The sequence below is a fragment of the Alexandromys fortis genome, unplaced genomic scaffold, assembly GCF_014885135.2.
Source record: "Alexandromys fortis isolate MF-2015 unplaced genomic scaffold, M_Fortis_MF-2015_v1.1 scaffold_38, whole genome shotgun sequence".
In the NCBI taxonomy this organism is placed as follows: Eukaryota; Metazoa; Chordata; class Mammalia; order Rodentia; family Cricetidae; genus Alexandromys; species Alexandromys fortis.
In genome coordinates, this window is record NW_026067916.1 from 4,042,448 (window position 1) to 4,058,337 (window position 15,890).

The window sequence follows — 15,890 nt, forward strand, 5'->3', positions numbered from 1 at the left end:
CAAGCTGTCACTCCCCAGTCAGGTGTCCTCTGAAAACACAGACTGAGGTGGACAGTGGTTATGGCAGACCTTGGAACCATCGCGCAAACTTATGTCCTATGAAAAACTAACATTTTCCAGCTCACATGCTCTTTCATAATGACTTATTCACATCTCTAAAATACCCAATTTTATCTTAAAAATAGGTATGCAAGTTGTTTTTAAAGACACCAAGAAATTGGAGAACAAGGCTGAGATCCTAATTCGAGAGCACCCTTACTATGGAGGTCAAGAGGCAGACAAAGTGCTGGCTTAGGTGAAGAGCATCTGATGCTCTTCGAGAGGACCTGGGTTCAGTTCCCAGCAACCACATGGCGCCTCACAACCATCTGTAATCAGATCTAGGATCCAGCTCTTTCTATTGGCCTAGTAGTATACAGACATACATGCAGGAAAAGACTCATAAAATAAATCAATCTTTAAAAAAAAATAGCAAACAGGAAGAAAAACAGAGGAGACTGAGGACTAGCTGGTGATACAGAAGGAAAACTGAGACATGCCCAATGGGCATTAAAATGATTAACTGTCAGTAAGATGACATTTATTTGGTCTGGCAATATGGAGAACACGCATGACCTTAACAAGTAATTTCAGTGGACTGGGAGCATATGGCAAACAGAGAAACCAAAATGCAGAAGACAAGACTCACTTTGAGGATAAAGAGAATAGGAGAAGAAGTGGGCTCAACACAGTGTTAGAAGATTATTTATGGCTTTACAAAGACAAATGTTGATGAATAAATCAAACTAACTAGTCATTTAGTGCTTTTATTCAAACTCATTAGACGAAAAATCATGTTTGACATTGGAACCCTTTCACACCAACACTACTTGGAACCTGCTCTGACCCTTACAAAATCATCGGTGGTCTCACTTTTATAACAATTAAAAATGAAAGAGCACGATGAAGGAAAGACGGACAACATTTTAACTGGCAAACTGACATTCTGCTATATTCCCATCAATTGATGGATTAGCTTGAAACAACAAATACCTTAATGAACCCAAGAAAAAAGAACCCGTAAATGGTATAAAGCATTTATAATCATTCTTCCATATGCTCGCATTTGAAAGACAAACCTTTCACTTATAGTTCCAAATAGAGATGACTGGGGGAGGGAGGCACGTAGCAGGGTCTCATGATGGAGCCCAGACTGCCCTGGCTCTGCCTTCCTAGTACTGGCATGTTTCTGTCACCATGCTGACCCAAGGTAACCCGACTTATTAGGCTACAATAACCTGGTGGAACAAGAAGGGAGAAGTACGACAAAGTAACATTTGATTTCTAAAGTCAAAATGAAAAAAGAATTAAGTTGCTCATGCTCCTCTTCATTTCAGTATTGACCTAAAGTTCTGAGGGTCACATGTCCATCGGGTATATATTTTGGGGCAGTTAAGTGTCAAGAATCTTAAAAGAAAAAGGAAAAAAATATCAAAAAAAATGTCATTTCTTCCTATTTTAGAAGTCAACTCTATCTAAGCACACACTACTGGTGGTGATCATGAGAAGCTGGAGGCAACATAGTCTGTCTGACCCTACATGACAGAGATTGTTTAGCTTCAAAACTGGAAAATGGAGTGCAGTTATATGGCATAGGAAAACTCACTAAGAGGATATTCTTAAAATGGGAAATACAGAACACCACAGAGAGTTGTAACTTAATGCAGCAAGAACGTATTTAATTTTTGCGATTTCCTGAATCAATATAGTATTAACAATCATCCACTTCTCTTTAACATTTTAATAATTACCTTCCAGATTTTTAGTTTACATACACGCACACACATATCCGTGTCTTAGTTTGGTTTCTATTGTTGTGAAAAGACACCATGACCATGGCAACTCTTATGAAGAACACATATAATCGGGGTGGCTAGCTCACGGTTTCAGAGGTTCAATGCATTACCATCATGGTGGGAACATGGCGGCACGCAGGCAGATGTGGTACTGGAGAAATAACTGAGTCTTACATCCTGCAGGCGACAGGAAGTTGACTGACAATAACACTTGATGTAAGTGTGAGCAAAAGAGACCTCAAAGCCTGTCCCCACAGTGACACACTTCCTCCAACAAGGCCACCCCTCCTAATAGTACCACTACCTTTGGGAGTCATTTTTTTTTCTAACCACTACATTCCACTTCGTGGCCCCAAATGCTTATTGATATATTACAATGCAAAAATGCATTCAATCCAACTTCAAAAATCCCCATAGGCTATCCCAATCTCAAACTTGTTTCAAAGTCCAAAGTCTCTTTTGAGACACACGGCAATCTCTTAACTGTAATTCCCCTATAAAGATCAAAACCAAGAAGCAGATCATATACTTCAATCATACAATGGCACAGGATACGTATTACCATTCTGAAACACAAGGAAGGGAGCACAGTGAAGAAATACTGGTGAAAAGCAAGACCAAAATCCAGCCAAGTAAACTCCCAACTCTGCAGCCCCGTGTCTGGTGTAAAATGTTCTTTAGATCTCCAACTCTTCCAGCTCTGTTAAGCTTTATTGACTCTAACACACTTCCTTCTCTGGGCTGGTTCCATTCCCTGCTAGCAGCTCTCCTCGACAGGTAACCCATGTTTGACTTAATATCTTGGGGTCCAAGGCAATCCAGGCTGCACCTTTCAGAGACACCCTGACACATGCCTGGCCTCAGGGCTTTATTTTCTAACTCCTTCCTCTTATCCTTAACTCTAAAATCAGAACCAAGTGGCTGAAGCTGTCAAGATCTGCTGCTGGCTGGGGTTGGAACATGGCATGCTTGTTCAATTACATCTTCACCAGCTGTCTTTCACCTAGGCTTGCTTGTCCTGAAACTTGCTCTGTAGACAAAAAAGACCTCAAACTGCCTTCCTAGAACTGGGATTAAAGGTGTGCCCTAGCACACTTAGCTCCCAAGCTTTTCTTCAGTCCCTTTTCACAAATTGGAAACTAAGCTGGGCTGAGATCTTGCCTTGAGATCACCACTCCCTTTATAACATCTCTTAATCCAATTCCCTCCTCAAACAGAGGATTTAGCTCCATCCCACATCTTGGTGTCCTTTTTCTCAAGTATTTTTCCTTGTTCGGCTCTCTCCTTCTCTTTATCTTCATCATAGTTACCACCAGTATCCAGAAGTCTATACTAGGCTGTCTTGAGATTTCTTACAGCGGTATATTGTGTTTTAATAAATAGAAGATCGAGGGCAAAGCCATACAGGCCAGGGAATGGTGCCACACACCTTTAATCCTTGGATTTAGAAGACAAAGGCAGGTAGATCTCTGTGTGTTCAAAGCCACCCTGGGTTATACAAGATTTAATCTGTCTAAAAGAGGAACAGAGCTCACAGAAAGGTGCACCCAGCACTAGGGATCACACATCTTTAATCCCAGCACTAGAGAGCTGGAGACAGGAGCTATAAAGCTGGGCAGAGAAGAATATAAATGGGAAGAGACAGGGAACTCAGTAGTGTGTGAATCTGAGGTTGGTGGAGAGCATTGCAGGATTGCCCCATTGTCCGAGCCTTGGTAGAGGTAAGAAATCTCAATGGCTGGCTATTTTGCTTTTCTGATCTTCAGCTTGAACCCCAGTATGTCTCTGGGTTTTTATAATTCGTACTACAATTTCTTCCAAGCAATCAATCCTAAACTCTTCACTTTAGCCTCAGGCAGACTCTTTAGATAAGGGCAAAAAGTAGCCAGCCACCTCCTTCACCAAATTATGGCAAGAGTAACATCTTCAGGAGTACTGACTGTAACACTCTGCACTTGAAGAATGCTTTGGAAATGGTTCTGAAGTGAATCAGATGGCAGCACCTCGCCTTGGGGCATAGGGTTAAGAGTTAAGCATTGTGAAACACCATTAATTGTAAGGGTAAATGTACACTGTAAGCATCCTTTTCAATGGTTATTTTTCCTTCAACTAACTCAAGATGTAGGCAGTGGGAACAATTTGACTCTCCAATTAGACAAATGTTAGACCTGTCTTCTAGTGCCCCTATTACTCGGAGCAAAGGCCTGCCAACCACATATCCAGCTAAATGAGTTATGGCACCAACCGCTTCAACATTCTACAGATAGGTGCTTTCAGAAACCAACCTGCTTGCTCAAGTACAAGCTCCAAACTTTTGGCCATCACAAGCTTTGATGAACTCCCCGTGTCCCCACAGCGTTCCTATCCAGGCCACAAGGGGAGCACCTCCCCTGGTGGTCCAGCTAGAGGCCTGTTCTGGCTATCAGCAGAGTTCCGTCATTTGTATAAGGGGCTTTGCCCTGCCTAGCACAGACATTTCTGTGTTTGCATGGGCTCCTTTGCTACCACCTGTATGAATCATTAGGTCCAATAAAATGCTTCTCCAGTGTCCTTCTCTTACTTTTTATGTTAATTAGGACAAGCTCAGTTGGTTACACACAAAAAAGGGAAAAGTCCAGGCACAGTGGAGTCAGAAGTAAGGAGACCTGAAGGGTTCCAGAGTTAATGACAGAAATAACAGGGAGCAGAAATGAGAGCCACCAAGGGCCATGAAGACATGAGGAGAGTCCCAGGAAGCTGCTAAGGGTCTCAAACTTTCTGGGCATTGAGAACTGTCAACACTAGTAGTCACTGTCATCAGGATGAAGATCTCATTCATCTTTGCTCTAGTCAAAGATCTCAGTAACCAAAATCTGTAAGTGAGCTCTACTATTAAGAGCATCACCTGCCTCTGCCGTTTAAGGCTGCCCAAACCTACAGATTACAAAAGCTGCTCTGTTCTGGGGCTACTGATAGTTAATGCCAGGAGCAATGAACTTCTAACCTGATGACCCAGTAGAGCTTCAGTCTTGTGTTAAAATAAAAGCCTGGAGCAATAGAACTATATTGTTCGGGGCTCATAACTGTTATACATGTGGTGTGTCAGCCCAGACCCTAGGTCTTGGTGACTCCAGGACCAGCATTGCTGGCAATGGAAGAGTCTCCTTGCCTACCCAGGACTCATATGCAGGCAGAGCAAAAGATCCCCTGCTAGCAGTAACAGCTCTGAACCCCTGGGAACACTTTTTTTTTGTAACTTCATGGGAAAGTTTGTAAAGTAGATTAAGATAAAGAGTATTAAATTAAGGTACATGATTAACGGCTTCACTAAACAATGGTAAACAGCCAGATGGTGGTGGTGTATGTCTTTAATCCTAGTACTCTGGAAGCAGAGGCAGGTGATCTCTGTGAGGTTGGAACCAGCCTAATCTACAGAGCGAGTTCCAGGACAGTCAGGATGGTTATACAGAGAAACAGCTTTGAAAAACAAAACCAACAAAAAGATAGTAAACAAATACTACACATCATAAAGTATCAGTAAATTTGTTAATGGAGTTTAATGTAATGCTTCAATTATCAATGATGCTGTATTGAATAAAGTGAATTACATGGTAATACAGATCATCTGGAGGGTCAAGATTTCATACCTGGCAATAAAACTGTACTGCCTATCTGATCTAAGAGCTTATGTGTTTAGTTTCACTGTAAGATAGTATCCTTTCAAAACACCATCTGATTTTTAAATACAAATTATCACCAAGTTCTTTAGTTTATTGAAAAATCACATTTTCTTAACAAATACTAAAACACATCAGGCAGCGAATAGACCTAATATACATTTCCTCTGCACAAAACCTTACAGTGAGGGAAGAGTAGCTCTAGACACTAAGGCTGGAAGGAGTGGCCTGACTGAATACACAACCAAAACGATCCTTTAATAAAGATGATGTAGGAAGTTTACACAGGCCCTTCCAATATGCTTCTTCTTGACAGCTTCTTTCTGGATAATCATGGACTGGGCTACCTCCCCATAAACTTGAAAAATGCAGACACAATGGGTTCCTTTTATTGAAACTGAACCAATTTACCTTTATGGTATCAAAGCAAACAAACCTTGTGATTTTATTAATTTTTATTACAAGAATTCTCTTCACAAAACAAAAACCACCATTAAGATAAACGGAGACAGGACAACAACTTCACGTGCCTCTGGGCTTCAGAGTAAGCATTTGGCTTAGTTACAGACTACCTTTGCTAAACTGCATAGCATTTATGTTTATGAATTCCCAGTCTTTTCAAGCAGAGAACACTCTAACACCTATGGCAGAAAGAGAATGTAATCACAGTAAAATGAGAACCCAGACTGAGGAAGGCAGTACTAAGCAGATGGCCTCTACAAAGGCTCTATGTGAAGTTCAGTTACGTGGAGTAGATGCTGATCTGTGGGCTAAGGTGGGACACCACTGAACCCTCCCCAACACCAATGCTTATCTAAAGCTTTGATGTGTTTGCAACACAGATAAAAGCTTCAAGTAAGTCACCCAGTTCTCTAATACTTTCAAAAGCACCAGGCTCTATCCTTAGTCTAATATCTACAGTCAAGATATACATACTTAGAGATGTTTGTTTTTTGTTAGGTATGTATCCTCAGAGATGTTAATTTAAGTCACTGCATCAAAACACTAAGACAAAATCTGTGGAGCTTTCTGAAAATATCCAGGCTTTGAAGAGACTAAACTTCTGCCAGACCTTGATGCCAAGCTAATAACATGCCCTGAGATCATTTAAGACTATGTACTTAGTCTGTTGTCCTACTGTGTGCTCAGTCTGCTTAATCCTGCCTTTATGAGAACAAAGTAACCAACTTTATGAAGCCTTGGATTAACCATGCGATTAGCTTTTACAACCTAAACTAAATGCATAACTTTAATCTTGAATTAGGCACTTGTCCATGCCCCTGACCCAGAAAAATTTGTGTATGCTGTGATAATAATCTGCTGAAAACAATCAACAGGTCAAAACTAACCCTAAACAAAAATAGTCACCATAAATGTTAGATGCTAAACGTAGATATAGTTTGATAACAAAGTTTGGTTTTGTTATTCTGGGTCAGTAAAGCAACTTCTTCCCTTGTGAAACGGTTTCTATAAAAAGGTATCCTTCATTCTTTCCCTTATACCACATTTTCTGTGCTCTTTAATAAACACAAAGCAAAGTCCTTTGTTAGGGACAGACACAGAATGTCACAGAATGGCACAGGCAAGCACAACTTTAAAAAAGGAAACACAGGAGGACATTAGGAACTATTTCCCTGACACATTTTACGGTCAGGCTCAAACTGTAAACCCCAAACTTTGATATCCTCATTTAAAAATATTAAAACCTGAATACTCAGAGAAAAAGATTAATGCTGTATGTAGTCTCTAAACTGCTAAAGATACAGATTTAAATTCTTAAGAAGCATGCAAGGCTCAGAACTTTCTGAATAAATGCTGAAGACAAAGGGAAAAAAAGTAACATTTTTTTTTCTAAAAGCAGCAGGTGGCTCTACTATTTATCTCAATGGCAATCAACAAAACAGATTCAGAACAGGTAGTAGAATTTCTAGATAATTCCCCCAATACTTTGTGACAAGCCTATCAAGTAAAATAATGAAGAACATTAGCTTGTTTGGTGGTACACAAAAACATCTGGGGAAAGAGGTAAAGTAATGGGATAAAATCATCATAAAGACCCTCCTAACCGTAACAATTTTTTCCATATAGTACTAAACTGTTATATGTAACTCCTGACTGGAGTGGAGTGGTACTGTTAGCCTCTCACCAACTTGTAAGTGTAAAATTTTTTTAAGTGCAATTAAAAAATTTTCTAATCTTAGCCAAATATACGTAATTTATCACTAGTTTATCACAGTAAAATCATACTTTGTTTTGTTATTATAGTTGCTGTCTTAAATGTTACAATAGTAGTCATTTGAAACTAGCTTAAAGAAATCTTAAGTACAAGAAAAAGAAAATGGACTTTATATTTAGAAAACTTTCAACATAATCAAAGGTTCTTCTTCCTTGATTTGCAGCCTTAAAGGCAAAACTTAATTACAAAATAAAACCAGTTCTAATTAAAAGTCTCAAATTGCACTGTATCTATCTTAAGACATGAAATATTACAAACTGTACTGAAATGCTTTTTTCTTTCTATAAAGTCTCAAATGGGAAGTCTTGCTGTCAGAAAGGGGTACAAGATCTGACAAAAGCAATCGCGAAAATTCAGCTTTGGAAAGGGAGAAGTGGATTTCTCACCCTTTCCTTAGCTACACGGAGTCTTTTACTACGAAAACATATGCTGTATCATTCAACAGCACAGGATGGCACTGGACCACTTCTCTCGGAGTTAAACTGTAAGGTTCCCGAGAAGATGCTCAAGACCAAAAAAAAAAAAAAAAAATTCCTAAAACAGGCTTTACCCCTAAGGCTTGCTCGACACGATCTGGTCAATGACTTCTCGGCTGGGCTAGGTAGGGTTCCCCCCGTACCCCAGGCCACGTCCCGCGGTCTTTACAGAGAAGGTCCGGCCAGTACCCACGACTCCCTCGCGGATTACAGTCGAGCCCTACAACTGGCGAGAGCCACACGGGCTAACCGAGCCCCAGGGCCACGAGTGGGCTCGGGCGACCCCCGCCCCCACGGCCAACCCCACCCACGCCCAGGCCGCCCAGGGGGCCTCCCCGCCGGCGGACCCAGCTGAGCCAGGCTTGAAGCTCCGCGGCCTCACACGTAGACTCCCGCGGGCGCCCGGCGCCGTCCGCTGCGGCTCGGGCCCACCCCCAGGGGTCCCGGCGCCATTTGGTTCCTCTAGCCCGCCGCCATTTTCCGCCGCCGCCGGCTCGCCGCGGCGCCCGGGCGCCTGCCCGGCGGTCCCGACCGCCAGCGCCCGCACGGGCCGGCGAAGGAGGTGGCGGGCGCGGCGTGCCGCCGGGGCCATTGGGCGAAGGCCGAGCTCCGACCCCGCCCGCGGCGCCCGGCCGGCGGCAGCCAAGGCCTGCGAAGGGGCCGGCCCGGTCTCACTGGGCGGAGCGGCTGCGCCAGAGGCCCGGACCTGTAGGTTCCACCGCACTTACTTCCTGTTTTGGGTCCGGGCACTTTGGAAGAACCAGGATGGAGGCTCCAAAAAATACCAGGATGGAGGAAGCAGCCACGGGAGAGAGTGGCTGCAGCTGGGGTGAGCGAGCGCAAGCAGCCACCGGAAACGGAGCCGCGGCCGCGCCCCGCCCCCCGCCTCCCAGCAACCCCCCCTTCTGCCCGCCTCTCCCGTGGGGCGGCCCCGCGCGCCACCCGCGACGTCACTTCCGGCCGCGGCGCCGCGCTGCTAGGGCTTGGTCGCCATTCCGTTAGTGAGCGGTTGTGCGGCTCTCGCCGTCAAGCTGTTGCCGGTGCGGCAAAGCCAGGCGCAGGTCTCTGCTCCATCTGCCTCTGGCCCCTTCCCGGAGCTCCGAAGCGGAGAGGAGGGAGCGCTGTGGGCCGGCTTGAGGGGGCCTGGGGGTGCAGACGCGAGCAGTGTCGTCTCGGCTCCTTGGAGCCTGGGTGGGTGCTATAATTCTTGGGGAAAGGTGGTCTCCGTTGACTGTGATCTCGCTTTTTAGGAAACGAAGGTTCTGGATGCATTTCAAGTTCCGTGCTGGTGCTCTACGCCGGCTGCAGCCCTGTAATCTGGAGCCTTAGAAATGAACAAAACAGAAACCCTCTCGCGGTGCCTTTAAAAAAAAAAAATATTTGTTTGTTTTGTTTTTTGAGACAGGATTTTTCTGTGTAGCTTTGGAGCCTGTCCAGGTACTCTCTTGTGTAGCCCAGGCTGGCCTCGAACTCAAAGAGATCTGTCTGTCTCCCGAGTGCCGGGATTAAAGCCGTGTGACACCCATGCAAATCTTTAGGAATCGGATTCCTTAAGGGAGTTGCATCTTTGGTTTTGAGATTTTCATACATGATCAAATGCATTTTTGATCGTATTCACTCTTCCCTGCCCACTCCCAACACCTCTCGTGTTCCCCCGACATTCCCCGCTCAAATCACATTCATGTCCTGTTATTCTATTAAGTGTTTGTGTATTCGTGAGTATTTGTGTAGCTCAAATGTCCTTGTGTGTAGGCCTGAGCTCTTGAACATGGGAAACCAATTCGGAAGCCTTTACCCCATCCATGCTGGAATGTTGACTGGAGCAGTGATGTGCTTCTGGGTGATGGGTGTTACACCCGTCTCCCCATTCCCCTGGCTGTTTCAGTTTCTCTGCCCCCCATCTTCAGTGATACTCCCTTGGCCTTGGTTTAGGGATTCCACTATAAATGTCCCATTTGGGGATGGGCACTTCACAGTCACTTAACTCTGCACGCTGACCATTTGTGGTTCTGTCTTAACCTCCATCCTCTGCAAAAAGTGCAGACTGATGAGAACACCAAAGAAGCCCCCTTTTTTTGCTGTGTTTAAGGCACTGGACACTAATTTCGTCAGTGAAGAGGCTGTAGCAGAAGGCTTTGGAATCTGAGGTAGCATAGGCTATATAGACCCCATCTCAAAACAAAATCAGGTTCTAGACAGTAGAAATCTTTTATGATTTCAATGGCATCTAACTTGTTTATAAAGCCAAGATATGTTATGTTCTGCGTTCTTTTCGCTATTGTTGATAGAAAATTTAAAGTTGGTCTTTCAAGTCTAAGCAAGAAGGAGGGGGACATAGACACAAAGTCCCACCCTGTTTGCAAATGACAGCTCTTGGGAAAGGGAAACTCAGCTTTTCCAGTGGAGTGAAATTGGATGTGTGAGCCATACTCTAAGACAGACCTGGTCCACAGGAGTAGATGGCCAACAATTTGGACTATACCTTTCTTTTGAGGGTGTTTTTCTTTTTAAGAGAAAGAACGAACACGACATTGGGTGGGTTAAAAAAGTAGAGGATCAAGAAAGAAGGGGGACAAGAAATATGACAAGATATGTAAAAATATACTATATGACGTTGTGTGGCATTTTGTGTTTTGACAATAAAACTTGCTTGGAGATCAGAGGATAGAGCTAGCTGCTAGGTCTGGAGGTCTGTACAGACAGGAGACAGAAAGTGGTAAGGTGGGGCATAGACAGGATCTTGGCCCCTTCTTGGTCTGAGGTTGCAGAGAGGTAAGAAGTGACTTTGGTCATTCTTTGCTTCTCTGATCTTTCAGCTTTTGCCCCAATATCTGACTCCAGGTTTTTATTGATAATACTAGTTAGGATCTTGTTTCAACATGAAACTATCATAAATAGAAGAAAAATCCTGGCTTTCACTTATATTCTCATATCCGAGGACTTTGTGGAAACTGGTAACAATGAGTTTCAGGTAACTAATAAGGTTACCAAAATTTAGAGATTTCCTCTAATAAAGCACACTGGCAATTGGCATTTAATTAGAAAAATGTTATATATCCTTAGGTTTTTAGCTAAATGTATGTAGTTTTTACCAGTAGAAAGCATTATTTGCTTACCCATTTCTCAGAATTAAAGGGAATATAGAAGTAGTGGGATACCCACCATACATCTGTTAGAACGGCCCCAAGCAAAGCCACAACGCCGACTACCATCAGGGCTGCGGAGAAACAATGCTCGTTCTCTGCTGGGGCTAACACAGTGGTGTAGCCTCTTGGAAGACAGGTTAGCACTTTGTCTTATTTTGTACAAAATAACATTTTCCTCATATGATAAAGGCAATCTTTCCTTGTTCTGTTGCCCAAATAAAGTGTAAACTTAACTTCACGCAAAGCCTGGACACTATATTTACAGCAGCCATATTCACAGTTTACAAACAGAATGCCACCAAAATTTGTTTCAGCAGGTAAACCAGAAGTGACTCTCAGCCTTCCTAAGGATATGGCCCGTTATACAGTTCCTCATGTTGTGGTGACCCACCAACCATAAAACTATTTCTTTGCTACTTCATAACTAATCATGAATAATTTGGTATGTAGAATATCTGATATGTGACCCCCCCTCCAAAAAAAAGGGTCATGACTCACAGGTTGAGAACTGCTGAGGTGAATGACTAAACAAAGAGGCACATCCTTAAATGGAATTTTTGTTGTTTTTGTTTTGTTTTTATATAGCTCTGGCTGTACTGTAACTTGTTTTGTAGACCAGACTGAACTCAAATCCTCGGCCTCTCAAGTGTTGGAATTAAAGGTGCGCACCACTACTGTGTGAACTCATACAATGGAATTGTATTTGGTGTAAAGTAGGGAAGAATCAAGATATTACATGCAGATATTATTACATGCAGAAAACCATCTACAGTATGCGTGGTAAGACTATGCCATTGCGATTGTCTTGCTTTCCTATTGCTGTGAAGAGACACCATAACCAAGGCAACTTATAAAACAAGAGAATTTGATTGGAGGCTTGCTTCCAGTTTTAAAGGATGTGTCCATAGTTATCAGGGAAGGGAGCACGGCAGGAGGCAGACAGGCGGGCATGGCACTGGAGCAGTAGCTGAGAACTTACATCCTTATCCTCAAGTTGAAGGCAGAAGGCCAATTATGTTTTGGGCTTTTGAAACTTGAAGCCTGCCCCCAGTGACATACCATCTCCAACAAGGCCACCCCTAACCCTTCTCAAATAGTTCACTAAGTGGAGAGCAGGCCTTCAAATAGAAGAACCTACAGGGACCGCTCTCATTCATCCACCACAGTGATATTCTGTAAAGGGCAAGGTTTTGGAGACAGTAAGACTAGTGTTACCAGGGGTGGGAAAAATGAATAGAGTTCAGGGGTTCCTATAGCGGCAAAGACTCTGTGGTACTGAAATAGAAACATGCCTTTACAGTTATAGCAAACCCCCGAGTCTGATAAAGACAATACTCCAAATGAACTCTAACATAAACCATGTACTGTCTTTGTTAATAGTGTGTCAGTGCAGGTTCATCCATTATGGCAAATGCTCACTCTGATTGTGTGTGTGTGCACGCATGCCTGCGCCTGTGAAGCCATGAGGTATGCAGGAATTCTCTGTACTTTCTGCTTAACTTTGTGGTAAATGTTTGTTGCTCTTAAGAAACTGAAACCTAGATCTGGTTGTAAAATGAGGGACGTTTAGACCTCTCATTAGGGGTCTTATTCTTTACTATCAGATGAAGTAGATAAAGAATATGGAAGGCAAATGAGAGAAGATAGGTATTTTTATCACCTGCTGTTGGGAAGACAAATTCTAGCTTTTACCAACTACCTTGCATTGGGAGTTTTAAGGAAGCATAAAAAACAAAAAAAAAGTAATAATATTGATATTTTAAATATGTAAATCTATTATCACAGTAACACCTCTACACCCTTAACCTGAATAATTATTATAAAGATTGTCTAGAATGCGACTTGAATCCCAGAATATCTGTCTGTAGTTACACCTACTTCTCTTCTTAGTGTGTTCTCAGTTTATGCATGAAAATTTAAATAATTGGGATTTAAACATCTTGTAGAAAAATAAACGTGAGAAGTATCGTCTCTAACAGAAGTTATGACAGAAAAACATCTACACCACGTTAATGGTATTTGCTCTATGTGCTATTTTGATTTCTTCTGTTTAGGCTCCATGTTTTTATCAGACTCATGAACAGCATCATAGAGTCAGTATTAATGAAATTTCCTCCTTCCCTCCTTATTTCCCCTTTCCTTCATTATCTGCCCCAGCCCTTCCTTGAGTCAGGGTCTTTTGCTGAGCCTAGGCTGCACTTAAACTAATAATCCTCTTGCCTCAGCCTCCTAAATGCTAGTATTACAGGCATGCACCCCCATGTTCAGCTAAAATTAATTTCCTTTTTTGAAAAGCTAATGTATTAATATAAAAATATTTGAAATCTAAGGTGTTGATTCTGTTTCATGGAAGTAGTTGGTATGCTTCAGAAAAAAAGACATTTTTTTAAAGTAAAAGAAAAATACTATGTAATTTGTCTTTCCCCACAGTGTATGGATGCTGTTAATATAACCGTTGGCTTTCTGAAAGTTTGGGAGAGTGGATAGGGACCCTAAGGCTAGTGGAGGAGTGAGTGACCTGTTCTATCCAGTCTCCACCTCACTCCTGATTCAAGTTCATCTCGTTTCTTCCTGAGGCTTTCCTCTGGGCTGCAGGTCCAGCTCTAAACCCTTTCCCTCAAAGTCTACTTTCTGTCTGTGCCTCATTTCTCCACTGCTTAATCCTTCAACCTGGACATCTCCTCTCTGTACTTTTTGGCTCTTTTTCATTGCTGAGACTGATTGGAAAATTGGCAGGAGGACATTCCAGTTGCTCTCAGGGGAATGGCGGTCTAAGGTTTCACACACTTCTGTCCAGTAAGGATCAGAGCAGGGATGCTATGAAAGTGGCCTTTACACGGAGAACTCACAGCAGGCATTACTGAGAAAGTATTTAAGCAGAGCCTTAAAAAGTGAGCACAAAACCACTCTGGAAAGCAGTGTGGAGGTTTCTCAGGAAATTTGGGATCAACCTACCCATGGACCCAGCAATACCACTCTTGGGAATATACCCAAGAGAGGCCTTATCACACAACAAAAGTATATGCTCTACTATGTTTATAGCAGCATTGTTTGTAATAGCCAGAACCTGGAAACAACCTAGATGCCCTTCAATTGAAGAATGGATGAAGAAAGTATGGAATATATACATATTAGAGTACTACTCAGCAGTAAAAAACAAGGACTTCTTGAAGTTTGCAGGCAAATGGATGGAAATAGAAAACACCATCCTGAGTGAGGTAAGCCAGACCCAAAAAGAGGAACATGGGATGTTCTCACTCATATTTGGTTTCTAGCCATAAATAAAGGACATTGAACCTATAATTCGGGTTCTTAGAGAAGCTAAATAAGAAGGAGAACCCAAAGAAAATCATATAGGCATCCTCCTGAATATTAAACTTCATCAGGCGATGAAAGGAGACAGAGACAGAGACCCACATTGGAGCACCGGACTGAAATCTCAAGGTCCAAATCAGGAGCAGAAGGAGAGAGAGCACAAGCAAGGAACTCAGGACCGCGAGGGGTGCACCCATACACTGAGACAATGGGGATGTTCTATCAGGAACTCACCAAGGCCAGCTGGCCTGGGTCTGAAAAAGCCTGGGTCAAAACTGGTCTCGGTGAACATAGCGGACAAGGAGGACTACTGAGACCTCAAGAACAATGGCAATGGGTTTTTAATTCTACTGGACCTATTGGTTTCGTGGGAGCCTAGGCAGTTTCGTGGATGCTCACCTTACTAGACCTGGATGAAGGTGGGTGGTCCTTGGACTTCCCACAGGGCAGAGAACCCTGATTACTTTTTGGGCTGACGAGGGAGGGGGATTTGATTGGGGGAGGGGGAGGGAAAGGGGAGGCGGCGGTGGGGAAGAGACAGAAATCTTTAATAAATAAATAAATTAAAAAAAAAAGAAAAAGAAAAAAAAAGTGAGCACAAACAGCGTGGTCTGAATGGTGGGAGGTGTTTGTCCAGACTAGTGCAATAAAGAACTTATTCGTAGGGAGTGACTGTCCTATATAGCATAAAATAGTAAGAACACAGCTCAGGCAAATGGTAGACCATGTCATGTTCAGATGTTAATTGACTTTTCTAAAAAGATTTATGTGTGAGTGCTCTTATCTGCATGTACACCTTTGTGCCAGAAGAGGGCATCAGATTCCACTAGAAATGGTTGTGAACTACCTCATAGTTGCTGGGAATTGAACTTTTGACTTCTGGAAGAGCAGCCATTGCTCTTAACTGCCGAGCCATCTTCCCAGTCCTGTTAAATAACTTTTGTTTTTTTTTTCTTTTTCTTTTTGGTTTAGTTTTTGTTTTGTTTTGTTTTGGAGACAGGGTTTCTCTGTAGCTTTGGAGCCTGTCTTAGAACTAGCTCTCCGGGCAGTGGTGGCGCATGCCTTTAATCCCAGCACTCGGGAGGCAGAGGCAGGCGGATCTCTGTGAGTTCGAGGCCAGCCTGGTCTGCAAGAGCTAGTGCCAGGACAGGCTCCAAAGCTACAGAGAAACCCTGTCTCGAAAAAAAAAGAAGAAAAAGAAAAACAAACAAACAAAAAAAAAGAAC

The 15,890-nt window shown here is 42.9% G+C and overlaps 1 protein-coding gene across 3 annotated transcripts in view; it reads right to left on the bottom strand.

Annotated features, from left to right (window-relative positions):
- The window catches only part of Dmtf1 (cyclin D binding myb like transcription factor 1), a 48,141-nt gene extending 39,069 nt beyond the window's left edge, over window positions 1-9,072 (bottom strand). For 2 of the 3 annotated variants that reach the window (XM_050139724.1, XM_050139722.1), the window contains exon 1: window positions 8,932-9,072. The gene's annotated coding sequence lies outside the window, so the exon portion shown is untranslated. Of the gene's footprint in view, window positions 1-1,118; window positions 8,492-8,931 lie in introns of those variants that run through there. The other variant, XM_050139723.1, reaches the window with a different exon arrangement.
- Between the last annotated feature and the right edge of the window lie 6,818 nt (window positions 9,073-15,890).